This window comes from Macaca nemestrina, chromosome 9 (genome assembly GCF_043159975.1).
Source record: "Macaca nemestrina isolate mMacNem1 chromosome 9, mMacNem.hap1, whole genome shotgun sequence".
Classification (NCBI taxonomy): Eukaryota; Metazoa; Chordata; class Mammalia; order Primates; family Cercopithecidae; genus Macaca; species Macaca nemestrina.
In genome coordinates, this window is record NC_092133.1 from 38,876,921 (window position 1) to 38,896,181 (window position 19,261).

At 37.1% G+C, this 19,261-nt stretch overlaps 1 long non-coding RNA gene across 1 annotated transcript in view; it reads right to left on the reverse strand.

The window, feature by feature from the left end:
• Positions 1-17,877, reverse strand: part of LOC139356220 (uncharacterized) — a 138,599-nt gene extending 120,722 nt beyond the window's left edge. Inside the window, exon 1 of the long non-coding RNA XR_011607726.1 lies at positions 17,770-17,877. This is a non-coding gene — a long non-coding RNA (uncharacterized lncRNA). The remainder of the gene's footprint in view (positions 1-17,769) is intronic.
• Between the last annotated feature and the right edge of the window lie 1,384 nt (positions 17,878-19,261).

Below are 19,261 nucleotides of genomic sequence, written 5' to 3' on the forward strand. Positions count from 1 at the left end.
ATCACCACTGATCCCACAGAAATACAAACTACCATCAGAGAATACTATACACACCTCTATGCAAATAAACTAGAAAGCCTAGAAGAAATGGATAAATTCCTGGACACATACACCCTCCCAAGACTAAACCAGAAAGAAGTCGAATTCCTGAATAGACTAATAACAAGTTCTGAAACTGAGGCAGTAACTAATAGCCTATAAACCAAAAAAAGCCCAGGACATGACAGAATAACAGATGACTTCTACCAGAGGTACAAAGAGAAGCTGGTACCAGTCTTTCTGAAAGTGTTTCAAGCAAAAGAAAAAGAGTAGCTCCTCCCTAACTTATTTTATGAGACCAGCATCATCCTGATAACAAAACTTGGCAGAGACACAAAAAAATAAACTTTTAGGCCAATACCTCTCATGAACATCAGTGTGAAAAACCTCAATAAAACACTGTCAAACTAAATCCAGCAGCACATCAGAAAGCTTATCCACCATGATTAAGTTGGCATCATCTGTGAGATTAAAGCCTGGTACAACATACACAAATCAATAAATGTAGGCCAGGTGAGGCTGCTCATGGTTGTAATCACAGCACTTTGGGAGGCCAAAGCAGGTGGATCATGAGGTCAGGAGCTCATGAGCAGTCTGGTTAACATGGCGAAACCCCGTCTGTACTAAAGATACAAACATTAGCCAGTTGTGGTGGCATGTGCCTATAATTCCACATACTCAGGAGGCTGAGGCAGCAAAATCACTTCAACCTGGGAGGCGCAGGTTGCAGTGAACTGAAATCACACCACTGCACTCCAGCCTGCATAATGGGGATAGACTCTATCTCAAAATAAATGAATAAATAAACGTAATCCATCACATAAACAGAACCAATGAAAAAAACCACATGATTATTTCAATAGATGCAGAAAAGACCTTCAATAAAGTTCCACACCCCTTCATGCTAAAACTCTCAATAAACTAGGTATTGATGGAATGTATCTCAAAATAATACAAGCTATTTATGACAAACCCACAGCCAAAATCATACTGAATGGGCAAAAGCTGGAAGTATTTCCTTTGAAACCGGCATAAGACAAGGATGTCCTCTCTCAACACTCCTATTCAACACAGTATTGGAAGTTCTGTCCAGGGCAATCAGGCAAGAGAAAGAAATAAAGGATATTTGAATAGAAGGAGAGAAGATCAAATTGTCTCTGTTTGCAGATGACATGATTTTATATTTGGAAAAACCCATTTTCTCAGCCCCAAATCTCCTTAAACTGATAAGCAAATTCACAAAGTCTCAGGATACAAAATCAATGTGCAAAAATCACAAGCATTTCTATACACCAGTAATAGACAGAGAGTCAAATCATAAGTGAACTCCCATTCATAATTGCTACAAAGGGAACAAAATACCTGGGAATACAACTTGCAAGGGATGTGAAGGACTTCTTCAAGGAGAACTACAAACCACTCCTCAAGAAATTGGAGAGGATGCAAACAAATGGAAAAACATTCCACGCTCATGGATAGGAAGAATTAATGTCGTGAAAATGGCCATACTGCCCAAAGTAATTTATAGATTCAATGCTATCCCCATTCAAGCTACCATTGACTTTCTTCAGAGAATTGGAAAAAACTACTTTAAATTTCATATGGAACATAAAAAGAGCCCACATAGCCAAGACAATCCTAAGCAAAAAGAACAAAGTGGGAGGCATCATGCTACCTGACTTCAAACTATACTACAAGGCTACAGTAACCAAAGCAGCATGGCACTGGTACCAAAACGGTGGACCAGTGGAATAGAACAGAGACCTCAGAAAGAACACCACACATCTACAACTATCTCATCTTTGACATACCTGAAAAGAACAAGCAATGCGGAAAGGATTCAATCTATTCAATCCAGTAATCTCACTACTGGGTATATACCCAAAGGAAAAAAAATCATTATATAAAAACACACCTTTATTAATATTCTCACAACACTATTCACAATAGCAAATTCAGGGAACCAACCTATATGTCCATAAGTGGTTATTCAGGTAAAGAAAATGTGGTGTATTTAGACCATGGAGTACCATATAGTCATAAAAAACAGAACAAAATCATGTTTTTTGCTGCAACCTGAAAGGAGCTGGAGGCCATTATCTTATGTGAACTAACTCAGAAACAGAAAATCAAATAACACATGGTCTCACTTGTAAGTGGGAGCTAAACAATGGGTACACATGAACATAAAGATGAAAATAATAGACAATGGGAACTCCAAAAGTGTGGAGGATGTACTGGGGGGCAAAGTTTGGTGAATTACCTATCAGGTGTAATGTTCATCATTTGGGTAATGGGTGCACTAGAAGCCCAGTCCCCACCAGTACACAACATACCCATTTAAGAAATATGAGCATGTATACCCTGACTGTATAATACAACAAAATTTTTAAAAACTAACCTGTGGAATGATAGTGGATACCTTAAGAGAGGATGTGGCAGTAGAAAGAATGAGGATGCCTTAGAAACAAAGTTCTTTTTTATGCCTTACTTGTAGGTTGTACAAAGACATTCACTTTATGTTAATGCATTGAGCTGTACATTTAGAACATGTGCATCTTTTTCTATGTATATTGTACTTCAATGAAAAAAGCTTATTTAAAAACAAAGTGTTCTGCGGAAGCAATATTTGAAGCAGTAATGACTGAGAATTTCCCAAAATTAAGGACAGACAGCAAACTGCAGATCCAAGAACCTCAAAGAACACCAAGTAGGTTAGGTACCCAAAAGCCTACACCTAGGCACATCATATTCAAATGAGGAAAATAAAGACTAAGCAAAAATCTTGAAAGAAGCTAGGGGAAGAAAACATCATAGCTATCTAGGAATGAGAATAAGAATTACATCAAACATCTCTTAAAAGTTCATGCAAATAAGAAGAGAGTGAAGCAAAATATTTAAAGTGTTGGAAAATATTCTCATCCACTTTGCTTTCTGTATCCAGAAAACTTATCCTTCTTAACTGAAGGAGAAATAAGGACTCTCACTCATAGAAAGTTGAGAAAATTGTCTTTAGTTCCTGCCTTGTAAGAAATGTTAAAAATTTCCTCAGAAAGAAGAAAATGATATAAGCCAAACACTGGCCCACAAAAAGAAAAGAACAATGTTAGAGAAGGAGTAATTGAGAGCAATATAAAACTTCTATTTTTCTTATTCTTAATTGTCAGACAGATAGTAGTCTGTTCAAAATAATAATGACAACAATGTACTTGGTAATTATAGCTTATGGATAGGTGAAATGAATGGCAGTAAGGATATAAGGAATTGGAAGGAGGAGTTAAGAATACTTTGTTACAGATAGATGCACTACCCATGAAGCAGTGTAGTGTTATTTGAAAGTGATCTTGGATTAATTACAAATATAAATTGCAAACTCTAGGGAAATTACTAAAGTAAATATTGAAATATTATGTGTTAAGAAGAGTAAATTAAATTATATAAAATGCTCATTTAAAACCACAGGAGGCAGAACAAGAATTGACGACAAAAATAGAAAAAGAACAAGGGCAATGAGTGGAACACAACAACAAACATGTGGTACATATAATCCCACTATATCAAAATCACTTTAAACATAACTAAATACACCAACTAAAAGACACAAACTATCAGAGTGGATAAAAAACAAGGTCCAACTATGTGTATGATACCAAAAGCTTGTTCTTTGAAAATAAATTTAACAAACATCTAGCCAGTTTCACCAAGAGCAAAAAGAGAGAAAACACATTTTAATAACGTCAAAATTAAAAGGGGTATAACTATTGATACCTTAGACATTGAAATGATAATAAATATATATTATGGTCAACTCTTTGCCCACAACCACGGTAATTCAAATGAAATCGATTAATTTCTTAAAGACAAATCTTCTAAAACTCAGACAAAAGAAAATAGATAATCTGCTTAAGCCTTTTTTACTAACTTAGTTGAATCAATAATTAGTAACTTCCAAAGCAAAAAGATATAAGCCCTAATTATATTCACCCTTGAATTCCTCCAACATTTAAGAAAAAAAATTATACCAATTATCTTTAATCTCTTCCAGAAAATAGTGGCTGGCTTCACACCTCACACTTTCCTGGCCCTGTAAAGTGTCCCCGAGTACAGGGCTTCTTAGGCTCTGTTTCTCTGGAGAGTGTGCTTCCCTTTTCCAGTGGGAAAAAATCAGGTTCCTGGTAAAAGGAGTTATGGAGGAAACCTGAGTAGGAGAGGCTCCCTTTTCAGTCTCATTCCCTACCTTTGGTCCTTGGTGCCTCCAAATACTGAACCTTATGAGAATTATAGTGACATAGATTAGCTTCTCCTCTTGATAAATCTTCCTCTGCTGATACTTACGTTACAACTGCATCCCCTATGCTGTTTCAATTGTCAGCCCTCCATTGTCTCTCCGTGTCTCAGAAATTTGCCAGAGACTTATAGGCTGTTTTCTATTCTCCTCTCCTTTTACTTCAACAGGCTAATTTTAATTTGTAATTTAGTTATTGAAATTTCAGTAGGATCCTGACACAGGGAAGAAGGTATGTTATCTGCTACCAAACAAAATCTGCTACATTTACTATTTAAATGTAAATTCTAAGGAAATGTAGAGTTTACTCTAAAGGTAAATTGTAAATTCTAAAGAAAAGTTGTATGTGAAAGAAGCAATTATTAACCCCCCCCCCACTTCCAAATATTCCCATTTGGTCAAATAGCAGTTTTATGAAACACGCTTCTGGAATAATAAAATTCCTTTAGGTATGGCCTCTGCTTAAATGGAAACATGTTTCTTAGGTGTCTAACTTTTAGATTACTTCCCAGACTGGAATTTATCTCAGGATGCCTCAGTACAATTCTAGAATTCCACTTGTGCTTCAACAAAAATCGTTTTCATCTCCCTACCCCAGTATCAGAGCATGCAGTTTTCAAAATGAGAAAAGATATCTTCAAGAATGTACCTACTGTTCAAAGTGGACTTTTCATAATAAAACCAACATTCAATACTAGGCCAATTTTGCTGACTCTCCCTACCACAAATTACCTCTGCTGAAATCCAAACACTTCATCAGGGCTTTATTTATTTTGCTACTGCCATACTGTTTTTACTGATCTCAGTCATCCTCCTCCATTGTGCAAAGATGTCCTTTTTAATCATGTCATCAAATTTAGACAGATTACAGCTGATGACACAGAAATTTAAAGAATGAAGCTTCTCTGAGAGAAACAGGATGACAAACACTGGCACTGTCTTCTCAGCATTGTTCTGAAATTCACTTTGTTCATCATCTGTGGTCCTACCTGTAACCAACAGATGCAGAGATCCATATCTCAGAGTGGCTTGTTGTCTCTGTTCCAGCAACAAATAGATCAGCTAATTGCCAACCAAGTTTTCAATAGTGAATTCCAGTGGTTGGTTGTCCTTTTCCTAGAAATGATTTCATGCAATTATCTGACAAATTATGTGCCAGCATATCTAATTATACTAAATTTTAAAAAATATACTATATTATGAAGTTAGCCAAAAGAGAAACTGGACAGTACAGTGTTAGAAAACAAAACCAAAAACAAAAACAACTGTATGGTTTGGCAGAAACTGCAGATCAGTTGACCTAAACTTTTTTTCCTGACAGACCTAAAATTCCATTTATGAAATCATATGCTGCTTAGGTTAGTCACACAGAATATTTCTTTCCCCAGAAATAAAAGCAGAAGTATACCGATGCTCTGTCTTAGTCAGTATTTGCAATATAACAAAATGGTACTGGTACAAAAATAGATAGATAGACCAGTGGAACAGAACAGAGGCCTCAGAAACAACAGCACACATCTACAATCATCTGATCTTCAATAAACCTGACAAAAACAAGCAGTGGAGAAAGGATTCCCTACTTAATAAATGATGCTGGGAAAACTGGTTAGCTATATGAGGAAATCAGAAACTGAACCTCTTCCTTACACCTTATACAAAAATTAACACAAGATGGATTAAAGACTTAAATGTAAAACCTAAAATCATAAAAACCCTAGAAGAAAATCTAGACAATACAATTCAGGACATAGGCATGGGAACAGACTTCATGACTAAAACACCAAAAGCAATGGCAACAAAAACCACAATTGACAAATGAGAGCTAATTAAACTAAAGAGCTTCTGCTCAGCAAGGGAAGCTATCATTGTAGTGAACAGCAGCTTACATAATGGGAGAAAATTTTTGCAATCTATCCATCTGACAAAGGGCTAATATCCAGAATATACAAAAAAACTTAAACAAATTTACAAGAAATAAACAACCCCATCATAAAGTGGGCAAAGTATCTGAACAGACACTTCACAAAAGGACATTTCTGCAGCCAAGAAACATGTGAAAAAAGCTCATCATCACTAGTCGTTAGAGAAATGCAAATAAAACCACAATGAGATACCATCTCACCCAGCAATCCCAATACTGGGTATATACCCAAAGGATTGTAAATCATTCTTCTATAAAGATACATGGTCAGGTATGTTTATTGCAGCACTGTTTACAATAGCAAAGGGTTGCAACCAACTTAAATGCCAATGAATGATAGACTGGATAAAGAAAATGTGGCAAATGTGCACCATGGAACACTATGCAGCCATAAAAATGATTAGCTCATGTCCTTTGCAGGCACATGGATGAAGCTGGAAACCATCATCCTCAGCAAACTAACATAGGAACAGAAAACCAAACACCTCATGTTCTCACTAATAAGTGGAGTTGAACAATGAGAACACACGGACACAGAGAGGGGAACATCACACACCGGGCTCTGTCGGGGGTTGGGGGGCAAGGGAAGGGAGAGCATTAGGACAAATACCTAATGCATGCGGAGCTTAAACCTAGATGACGGGTTGATAGGTGCAGCAAACAACCATGGCACATGTATCCCTATGTAATAAACTCGCACGTTCAGCACATGTATCCCAGAATTTAAAGTATAATAAAATAAAACAAAATAAAATAAAAATACCATCTTTATCATTAATAAAATCTTGCCTTTGTAAAATGGGGTAATAATGCTCATCTCATAGAAATATGTGTGTATTAAAAATGACGCTACATATGAATTACAAAACATGTTAGTCACACAAAAAAAGAAGGATTACCCTGAGGGTACTGATGAATTGCTCAACTGTAAGAGTTTGAATAAGTAGAGATTCAAATGTGGATCTTCTATATATTGACCTTAGGACCCTGAAAATGAATTTGAGATTCTCTGGACCTCAGTTTTTTTATGTGCAAAACAAGGCAAATAAACATGCTGAGTGTATTGATGTGAGGATAAATTTTAATGTCTACCGGTTGTCTGGGCCATTTCATGGCACATTGCAGGCCATCCATAAGTGGCAACTAGAGTAATCATCAAATATGTGTATATATATCTCCTTTCCCAGTTCTCAAAAGTCTATGTCCCAGTGTTCACTGTGTACTTTGACATAAAGCTTATCCTGGAGTTGCATGAATATGAAGTGGTAATTGATCATGGAGAGGAGTTTTCTGGAAAAGGTATTTTCCCAGTATCCAAAAAAAGCAAGGAAGGAGTTGGTAGGGGTGTGTGTGTGTGTGTGTGTGTGTGTGTGTGTGTGCACGCCTTTGTATGGGTAATGAGGCAGAAAGGGAATGGAAAGCAAACACTTGAAGAGCTCCGAAAACTGACCTTGGCCCATATGTGTGGCTGTTGAAAATTAGCTCCCTCTTTCTTGCCTAGGACCTCCCTCCTTGTTTTTGTTTCTCTTCCTGTTAGGATCATTTTTAGCAATGAAAAGACATGTAAGGAGATCTGGCTCTTCTTGCTCATGACCCTATGGAATTGTGGGGTAGTGAAGAGGAGCACTGGGGAAGCATGTTCAAAGGGAAGCCCACTGTCTTGTGCAGGAGGTGAGAAGAACCAAGGGTGGATGACTCTACTCTGCATCACTGACCTTAACAGTCAGCCATCTTCACAGATAACACTGGAAAATTTCAGTGGTGACCTGATCTTTCATTATAGGTGGTGGTTGTCAGTCCTGATGTAGAGGAGGGATTATTTGGAGGAGAGAGCCAAGATTGCTGCTGTGTACCTGGGCTGTGTTTACATAGGCATAACAGTGCATACAGTGTGTGTATACAAGGTCACTTAATCCTTTTGCTTCAACTTTGTTTGTTTTCAAATCAGAAATCATGAACACAAGATTTGAGTTCATTTTCAGAAAGAGTTAAAGAACAATGCTTTCTCCATAGCATAAATGTGGTTTATCTCTTCCAGAACACTTCACCAAAGAACATTTAAGAATATACTTCATTTAAGATATACTTCATTTATATACTTCATTTATACTATTCTTAAATACTAGCTAACATAATTCAACAGTATATCAAAAAGATAATCCACCATGAGTAAGTGGGCATCATACCAGTGATGCAAGGATGGTTTAACACATGCAAGTCAATAAATGTGATACACCACATAAACAGAATTAAAAGCAAAAATCACATGATTATCTTACTAGATGCTGAAAAGGCATTTGACAAAAACCAGCATCCCTTTATGATTAAAAGCCTCAGTGAAATTGGCATACAAGGGACATAACTCAATGTAATAAAAGCCATCAATGACAAGCCCACAGTCAACATAATACTGAGTGGGAAAAAGTTGAAAGCATTGCCCCTGAAAACAGGAACAAGACAAGGATCCCCATTCTCACCACTCCTCTTCAACATAGTACTGGAAGTTCTAGCCAGAACAATAAGACTGGAGAAAAAAAATCAAGGGCATCCAAATCAGTAAAGAGGAAGTCAAACTGTCACTGTTTGCTGGTAATATGATCCTTTACCTTGAAAACCCTAAAGACTCCCCAGAAAGCTCCCGGAACTGATAAAAGATTTCAGTAAAGTTTCCAGATACAAGATAAATGTACACAAATCAGTAACTCTCCTATACACCAACAGCGACCAAGCAGAGAATCAAATCAAGAACCTAACCCCTTTTACAATAGCTGCAAAAATAAAATAAAATACTTAAGCATATACCTAACCAAGAAGTCAAAAGACCTCTGCAAGGAAAACTACAAAACACTGCTGAAAGAAATATAGATGAGACAAACAAATGGAAATACATCCCATGCTCTTGTATGGGTACAATGAATATGGTGAAAATGACCATACTGCCAAAAGCAATCTACAAATGTAATGCAAGTCCCATCAAAATACTACCATCATTCTTCACATAATTGGAAAAACAACAATTCTAAAATTCATATCAAACCAAACCGTAAAAGAACCCACATAGCCAAAGCAGACTAGGCAAAAAGAAGAAATCTGGACGCCTCACACTACCCAATTTGAAACTATACTATAAGGCCATAATCACCAAAACAGCATGACACTGGTATAAAAATAGGCACAGAGACAAATGGAACAAAATAGAGAACCCAGAAATAAACCCAAATACTTACGACCAATTAATCTTTGACAAAGCAAACAAAAACCTAAAATAGGGAAAGGACCCCCTTTTCAACAAATGGTATTGGGATAATTGGCTAGCTACATGTAGGAGAAAGAACCTGGATCCTCATCTCTTACCTTATACAAAAACCAACTCAAGATGGATTAAGGACTTAAATCTAAGACCTGAAGCTGTAAAAATTCTAGAAGATAACACTGAAAAAAATACTTCTCGACATTGGCTTATGCAAGGATTTCATGACCAAGAACCCAAACACAAATGCAATAAAAACCAAGATAAATAGTTCACACTTAATTAAACTAAAGTGCTTTTGCACAGCAAAAAGAACAGTCAGCAGAGTAAACAGACAACTCACAGAGTGGGAGAAAATCTTCACAATCTATACATCTAAATAATGACTAATATCTAGAAGCTACAACAAACTCAAACAAATCAGTAAGAAAAAACAAACAATCCCATCAAAAAGTGGGCTAAGGACATGAATAGGCAATTCTCAAAAGAAGATATACAAATAGCCAACAAACTTATGAACAAAATGCTCAACATTACTAATGATCAAGGAATGCAAATCAAAACCACAATGCAATACCAACTCACTCCTGCAAGAATGGCCATAATCAAAACAATAAAAAAACAGTAGATGTTGGCATGGATGCGGGGATCAGGAAACATTTCTACACTGCTGGTGGGAATGTAAACTAGTACAGCCACTATGGAAAACAGTGTGGAGCTTCCTTAAAGAACTGAGAGTAGAATTACCATTTGATCCAGCAATCTCACTACTGGGTATCTATCCAGAGGAAAAGAAGTCACTATATGAAAAAGATGCTTGCACATGCATGCATGTTTGTATCAGCACAATTCACAATTGCAAAATTATGGAACCAACCCAAATGTCCATCAATCAAAGAGTAGATAAAGAAACTGTGGTGTGTGTATATGTGGGGTGTGTATACACACACACACACACCACATATATATATACCATCATGTATACATACCATCATAAAGATATATGATGGAATACTACTCAGCCATAAAAAGGAGTGAATTAACAGCATTTGCAGCAACCTGATGAGATTGAAGACTATTATTCTAAGTGAAGTAGATCAGGAATGGAAAACCAAACTTCATATGTTCTCACTGATATGTGGGACCTAAGCTATGAGGATGCAAAGTCATAAGAATGATAAAATGGATTGTGGGGACTTGGGGGAAAGAGTGGGAAGGGGGTGAGGGATAAAAGACTACAAATATGGTACAGTGTATATTGCTCAGCTGATGGATGCACCAAAATCTCACAAATCACCACTAAAGAACTTATTCGTGTAACCAAATACCACCTGTACCCCAATAACTAATGGAAAAATAAATAAATAAAGATAATTTGACATCTTCCATTCTAATTTGGATGGCTTTTATGTCTTTTTTTTTTTTTTTTTTTTGTCTGATTGCTCTAGCTAGGACCTACAGTACTATCTAGAGTAACAATGATGACAGTGGGCATCTTTACTGTGTTTCAGATCTTAGAGAAAAGGCTTTCAGTTTTTCCCCATTCAATATGATACTAGTTGCGTGTCTGTTGTATATGGATTTTACGTTGAGGTATGTTCCTTCTATCCCCAGTTTTTTGAGGGTTTTCTTCATGGATTGATGTTAAGTTGTATCAAATGCTTTTTCAGCATCAATTGGAATGATTATATTGTTTTTAATGCTTCATTCTGTGAATATAATGTATCACATTGATTGAGTTGAGTGTGTAGAACCATCCTTACACTCCAGGGATAAATCCTACCTGGTCATGATGAATGATCTTTATAATGTATTGTTGAATTCACCTTGTTAGTATTTTGTAGAGGATTTTTGCATAGATATTCATCACAGATATTGAGCTACAGTTTTCTTTTTGTGTGTGTCTTTGTCTGATTTTGGTATCAAAGTAATACCAGCCTCAAAGAATGACTATGGAAGTCTTCCCATCTCCTCTGTTTCTTGGAATGTTTTGAGTAGGATTGGTATTCATTCTTCTTTAAGTATTTGGTAGAATTCAGCAGTGAAGCTGTCAGGTCCCAGGTCTTTCTTTAGTGGAAAACTTTTTATTACGACTTCCATCTTGTTACCTGTTATTGGTCTGTTCACGCTTTTTTATTTCTTCATGGTTTGGTCTTGGTATGTTCTATATATCTAGGAATTTGTTTATTTCTTCTAGATTTCATAATTTATTGTCATATAGTTGCTCATATCAGCCACTAATGATTCTTCAAGTTTCTTTGGTATCAGTTGTGATATCTCCTTTTTTATTTCTGATTTCATTCATATGGCTTTTCTTACTTTTTTCCTACTTAGTCTGGCTAATGGTTCATCAATTTGTTTAACTTCCCCCCGCCCCCGCAAAAAAAAAAAAAAAAAAAAAACCCACAACTTTTTGCTTCATTGATCTTTTTTCATATATTTATTTTAAAAATAACTTATCCAAAATCTGTATTTATGCATCAAGGTTTACATTTTATGTCTTGTACCGATGTCATTGTTGACAACTTATATTTCCACTGTGAGAATCCCAATTGTCTGTTTCTCTTAGTATTTTCCTTTGGGTCCATCAGTTTTCCTTTTGTATTGTTTTTCATTTCAATTTCATTTCTTTCTACTCTGATTTTTATTATTTCTTTTCTCCAACTAATTCTGGGTTTGGTTTGCTCTTGCTTTTCTAATTCTTTAAAATGCATCATTAGATTGTTTATTTGAAGTTTTTCCTCTTTTTAATGTAGGAACTTGTAACTATAAACTTCCGTCTTAGTACTAGTTTGCTGTAGACCCCAGGTTTTCATATGCTGTGTTTCCATTATCAGTTGTTTCAAGAAATTTTTCAATTTCCTTTTTAATCTCTTCATGGACTCACTAGTCATTCAGGAGCATACTGTTTAATTTCCATGTATAGGAATAGTTTCCAAAATTCCCCTTGTTACTGATTTCTAGTTTTATTCTATTGCAGCCAAAAAAGATGCTTGATATTCTTTCAAATTATGTGAATGTTTTAAGAACTATTTTGTGACCTAACATATAGTTTATCCTTGAGAATGATCTGTGTGCTAAAGAAAAGAATGTGTATTCTGTAGCTCTTGAATAAAATGTTCTATAAATATCTATTAGATCCATTTGTTTTATAGTGCAGATTCAGTTTGATGTATCTTTATTGATTTTCTGTCTGGAATTCTGTCCAATATTGAAAGTGAGGAGTTGAAATCTCCTATTATTTTATTGGGGCCTATTTTCCTCTTTAGCTCTAATATTTTCTTTGTATATCTGGATGCCTTAGTGTTGGGTGAATATATATTTAAAATTGTTACATCCTCTTGCTGAATGACCCCATTATCATTATATAATGACCTTCTTTGTCTCTTATAGTTTTTGTGTTGAAATCTGTTTTGTCTGATATAAGTATAGCAATGCTGCTCTTTATTGGTTTTCATTGGCTTGGAATATCTTTTTCCATCTTTCTATTTTCAGTCTATGTGTCTTTATAGGTGAAATATGTTTCTTTTAGGCCACAGATCACTGGGTTATTTTTAATCCATTTAGCCACTCTACAAAGTTTGATTGAAGAGTTTAGTCCATTTACTTTCAATATTATTATTGATAAGTAAGGACTTACTCCTGTCATTTTGTTCTTTGCTTTTGTTTGTTTTTTAGTCTTTTCTTCCTTCTTTCTTTCTTTTTTTTCTTGTCTTCCTTTTAATGAAGGTTATTTTCCCTTACAATATAAGTTAGTGTCATGCTTTTAACTTTTGTGTCTCCATTGTATTTTTTTTCTTTTTGGGTGGGGGGTTGAGGTTACCATGGCACTTGAAAATACTACCTTATAATGCATTATTTTAAGCTGACAACAACTTAACACTGTGTGCATTTAAAAAAAAAAAAAAAAGCAAAAAGAGAACTAAGAAAGACCATACACCTTAATTTCACTTGCCCACATTTAAAATCCCTTTTGGTTGCTTTTAAGATTGTCTTTTGGGGAAAATATAGCTATTATATTTTCCATATTTCTTTTATCCACATTTATGAGCAATGATTGCACATTTTAAAATCTAGTTGAAGTTGTCCCACCACTTATTTATTCTTTGGTCTTTTTTTTTTTTTATTTTAAGTTCTAGGGTACATGTGGACAACGTGCAGGTTTGTTACATATGTATACTTGTGCCATGTTGGCATGCTGCACCCATCAACTCGTCAGCACCCATCAACTCGTCATTTACATCAGGTATAACTCCCAATGCAATCCCTCCCCCCTCCCTCCTCCCCATGATAGGCCCCGGTGTATGATGTTCCCCTTCCCGAGTCCAAGTGATCTCATTGTTCAGTTCCCACCTATGAGTGAGAACATGCGGTGTTTGGTTTTCTGTTCTTGCGATAGTTTGCTGAGAATGATGGTTTCCAGTTGCATCCATGTCCCTACAAAGGACACAAACTCATCCTTTTTGATGGCTGCATAGTATTCCATGGTGTATATGTGCCACATTTTCTTCATCCAGTCGGTCACTGATGGACATTTGGGTTGATTCCAAATTTTTGCTATTGTGAATAGTGCCGTAATAAACATACGTGTGCATGTGTCTTTATAGCAGCATGATTTACAATCCTTTGGGTATATACCCAGCAATTTATTTCAGTCTTTTTTTTTCCCTTTGTTTAATTTAGAATAGTTTCTTCTCTTATGTCTTCAAATTCACTTATTTTTTTTTGTAGTTTCTAATCTACAATTCAATCCAGTGTGCTTTTCATTTCAGACCTTGCACTTTTTTCTCTAGGTTTCCAATCTGTGTTTTTTTTTAATATATCCCCTTTTGATAAGTAGTATGGCCAATCTTCCCTCTGCTTTCTTGAACACATGGAAGCTAGATATTCAGTTATAACTATCTTATTTTCCTTGTCATAATTTTTAAACCTATTTCTATATATTACGTTTTTTCTCATATCTTCCCTTTTGCTTGCATGTCTGATAATTCTTGTTTGGATAAAAACCATTGTGATTTTATGTTAAGGCTGCAGAAAATTTGTATGATCTTATAAATACTTTTGTGTGTTCTTCCAAAATGTAGTTAAGTTACTAGAAAACAGTTTTATCCTTTTGAAGTTTGTATTTAACTTTATTAGAGCACATCAGAGCAGCTCTTAGCCTATGGATTATTTTTTTCCCTTTTACTGAGGAAATACTCTTTGAACACTCTACCTGATATCCAATGAATTAGAGGTATTTCTCTCTGGAGGATGGTTACAGAAATTCTTACTAGCACTATGTAAGCCCTTATGTTGTTCCCTGTGCTCTTTTCTTTTTTTGCGGGGGAGGGGTGCATCAGTTTTATTTATTTATTTTTTAATGTTACAGATTTATTTATTCTTTTTTATTTTTCCATAAGTTATTGGGGTACAGATAGTATGCTGCCAAGGGAAATTCATCCGGGGGTGCTTGGAGGAGAGTCCAGCCACTGACCAGCCCTATTCCAAGGGAAGACCACTTCCCACCCCATCTCCCTCTAAATCTTTTTTTTTTTTTTTTTTTTTTTTTTTGAGACGGAGTCATGCTCTGTCGCCCAGGCTGGAGTGCAGTGGCCGGATCTCAGCTCACTGCAAGCTCCGCCTCCCGGGTTCACGCCATTCTCCTGCCTCAGCCTCCCAAGTAGCTGGGACTACAGGCGCCCGCCACTTCGCCCGGCTAGTTTTTTGTATTTTTTAGTAGAGACGGGGTTTCACCGTGTTAGCCAGGATGGTCTCGATCTCCTGACCTCGTGATCCGGCCGTCTCGGCCTCCCAAAGTGCTGGGATTACAGGCTTGAGCCACCGCGCCCGGCCCTCCCTCTAAATCTTAATCCATCTCTCTGAGAGCTACTTCCACCACACAATGAAACTTTGCACTCATCCTCCAAACCCACATGGGATCTCATTTCTCTGGTAACTAGGGCAAGAACCCAGGATACAGAAAGCCCTATGTCCTTACAATAAGGCAGAGGGTCTAGCTCAGCTGATTAACACAAGCCATGTGCAGAGAGCAAAGCTGAAAAAGCACACTGTAACACAGCCCACTTGGGCTTCAGGAGTCACAGACACCCCTAGATGCTGCCATGGGGCCAGAGTCCAAAAAGCACTCCCCACAGCCTCTGTACCTGCCCATCTGCATGCTCCCTTAAGCAGCGAAGCACCAAGGAGGTGAGCCACACCACTGTCACACATCCTGCGAGGGGGATAAGGAAACACCCATTTCATTATTATTGAGGGACTGTGAAGCTAAGGCTTTTCTACCCAGATTTGGAATAGCATTGAAGAGCAATGGAAAGGAGAACATAGATATCAGGATAGCATGAGGCGGAAGAAGGGAGGCCATGTCTCTCAGAGCCAGAGCCTAGAAGGACTGTACAGATGAGACTCCCCAGAAATAGAGTTTGGGAGTAGACTCTGGAGTCAGATCTTCTATTTACCCCATCTGTGTCACTTATTTGCCTTGTGACATTGGACACGTTAATAAACATCTCTATTCCTCCACGACCTTATCTGTTAAATGAAGATGAATTATAATTGTACCAAATTCATTGTATTGTTATAAGAAATTAATTAATGTTTTCATATGATTAAAATAGTGTCTGCCATACAATAAATACTTCATCATTATATAATTATGAAAATCATTTGAATACCATCTCACACCAGTTAGAATGGCGATTATTAAAAAGTCAGGAAACAACAGGTGCTGGAGAGGATGTGGAGAAATAGGAACACTTTTACACTGTTGGTGGGATTGTAAACTAGTTCAACCATTGTGGAAAACAGTATGGCAATTCCTCAAGGATCTAGAACTAGATGTACCATATGACCCAGCCATCCCATTACTGGGTATATACCCAAAGGATTATAAATCATGCTGCTATAAAGACACATGCACACGTATGTTTATTGCAGCACTATTCACAATAGCAAAGACTTGGAATCAACCCAAATGTCCATCAGTGACAGATTGGATTAAGAAAATGTGGCACATATACACCATGGAATACTATGCAGCCATCAAAAAGGATGAGTTTGCGTCCTTTGTAGGGACATGGATGCAGCTGGAAACCATCATTCTTAGCAAACTATCACAAGAACAGAAAACCAAACACCGCATGTTCTCACTCATAGGTGGGAACTGATCAATGAGATCACTTGGACTCAGGAAGGGGAACATCACACACAGGGGCCTATCATGGGGAGGGGGGAGGGGGGAGGGATTGCATTGGGAGTTATACCTGATGTAAATGATGAGTTGATGGGTGCAGCACACCAACATGGCACAAGTATACATATGTAACAAACCTGCACATTATGCACATGTACCCTACAACTTAAAGTATAATAATAATAAATAAATTTAAAAAAATAAATAAATAAATAAATAAAATAAAATAAAATATATTTTTGCAAAAAAAAAAAAAAAGAAAATCATTTGAAACTATGCATACTTTTCCATTTTTAAGATCCACCATAATTTATTTACAACCTCCAGGAAGATTTTTGTTTCAAATCTATTACAAACAATCATAAAATAAGCATTCATATATAGAGTAATTAATATATACATTCAGTGATATCCATTATACTCAAGAAGTGTAACTGTTTGAAGGATGGAGGTGTTTATACACATTTCTATGAATATAGTCCCATTGGCTTTATAAGAGAATAAACAAATTCACACGCTCTTTTTTGCCACATTCATTCATTCATTCATTCACTAAGTAGTCATTAATTTATCTAGTATTTATTTAGCCAATATCTTCTAAACAGTGTTTCAGATGGCTGGTATTCGTTAGTGAGCCCAAGAAAGTTCTCTGCTCATATGAAACGTATATTTGAGGGATGAAATATAAACAATAAAAATAAACGCAGAGATTTAGCAAAGTTGTTAGCACCTTCTACTTTCCAGTCAGATTGTCATTTTTCAACTGTTGGCTCTGACACTTAAAAAGCTGTGTCACCTTGAACAAGATACTTAACAGATCATCAGTGCAGTTGTTTGAGTGTTCAAATGGGTATAATAATAGTATGGTAGGCTAAATAATGTCTTGACATAAAGAGATTAAGCTGGTGGGTTTCATGTAATCACAAGGGTCTTTACATAAGTGCTAAATATAGTGAATCCCAAGTTTCTCTTCAAAGAGTCAGTATATTCAGCTATCTTATTCTTTGATTTTCTGTTTTAAAGTTTAACTTGCTGATTCTCTTTGCCCCCTTGCTCCCAGTTTCAGTAAACAACTTTCTTACCAGTCCCAATCAGCAGTTCACATCTGTTCTCCTTGTCACTTCCTTTGACCCGAGTCACCCCTGGTCACCTGTTCCATCCTGACTCATCCTGAGCCACCAGTTCTGTAACCGCCCTTCCCCCTAAACTACTTACCCCACCACTCCAGCTCATACGCCTGCTCTTTTTTAAAATAGCCAATCAGAATTAGCTTAGACTGTGCAGTCCAACCCTAGCCAATAGGGGAATGATACAGCAGTAGAGGTTACCTGCATCAGGAATAAGAACCTCGTCCCCTCCTCAGTACGGGTGTGCTCTCGCCATTGTTCCACCTGCAAGGAGCACTCTTTCTGCAGAAGATAAAAATTGTCTTGCTGAGAAAATTAAATTTATATTCAAGCGCTATTTCTTTGCAGGACCAGGGAACAAGTATTTTGCATTTCTAACAATTTGGTGGCCCGTACGGGGACCTATTCTCCTCTGGGGGCGGTCTCCAGTCTTCTCTCATAAGGAGGCGCCCTGCTGCCTCATTGTGGTGACCTCAGGGGTGAGGAACTGAAACCCTGCTGTGTTGAATAAACCCGAACTCTCAGCAAGGCGGAAAGACACGGGCTGGTGACCTGGAGTAAAGGATCCTCACGTACCTCGTGGACCAGACAACTTCCTGCACAAGCCAAGGAAGGAAACACTGGAGGAAATGGTAAAGTATTTCCTTGGTGGTCAGGACTAAGGAAAGAAAAAACGCAGGGGCAATGAAGCATTCCTTGGTTGGGACATACCAAGGAAAGAGAAGCTACAGGGGTGGTAAGGCATTCCTTAGTTGGGACTAAGGAAAGAGAAGCCATGGGGGGCAATGAAGTATTCCTTAGTCAGGATATCTTGGGGATGAAAAAGAGGTGAGACATTTCTAGTAAGGGAAATTGAGCCTCACCCAAAAAGGCAAGGTATTTCCAGTAAGGGAATTGAGCCTCACCCCAAAATGTGAAACATTTCTGGTAAGGGAAATTGAGCCTAACCCCCCAAACGGAAAATACCCCAAGTAAGGTGAAGGATAAAGCTAACAACAATAATATTCCCCCTAATAATCCCCTAGGCCTAATGTTAAAATATTAGAAGGATAAAAAAAATAGAGAGACAGAGAGAGAGAGAGTAGTAAAGTGAAAGCAATGTACCCTATTCCTTTAAAAGCCGGGGTAAATTTAAAACCTGTAAGTGATCATTGAAGGCCTTCTTCGTGACCCTATAACACTCCAATACTGCCTGTAAAGAAGCCAGATGGGTCACACCAGTAAGTGCAAGACCTTAGAGGTATTAATCAGACAGTTCAAATGACCCACCCTGTTGTTACGATAATAGATTTTTAAAATGCCTTCTGGGCTTGTCCATTGGCAGAGGAGAGCCAGGACCTATTTGCCTTTGAGTGAGAAGACCCTCACTCCAGTTGAAAATAGCCAATACCCATAGACAATCTTACCCCAAGGGTTTACAGAGTCTCCAAATTTATTTAGTCAAATA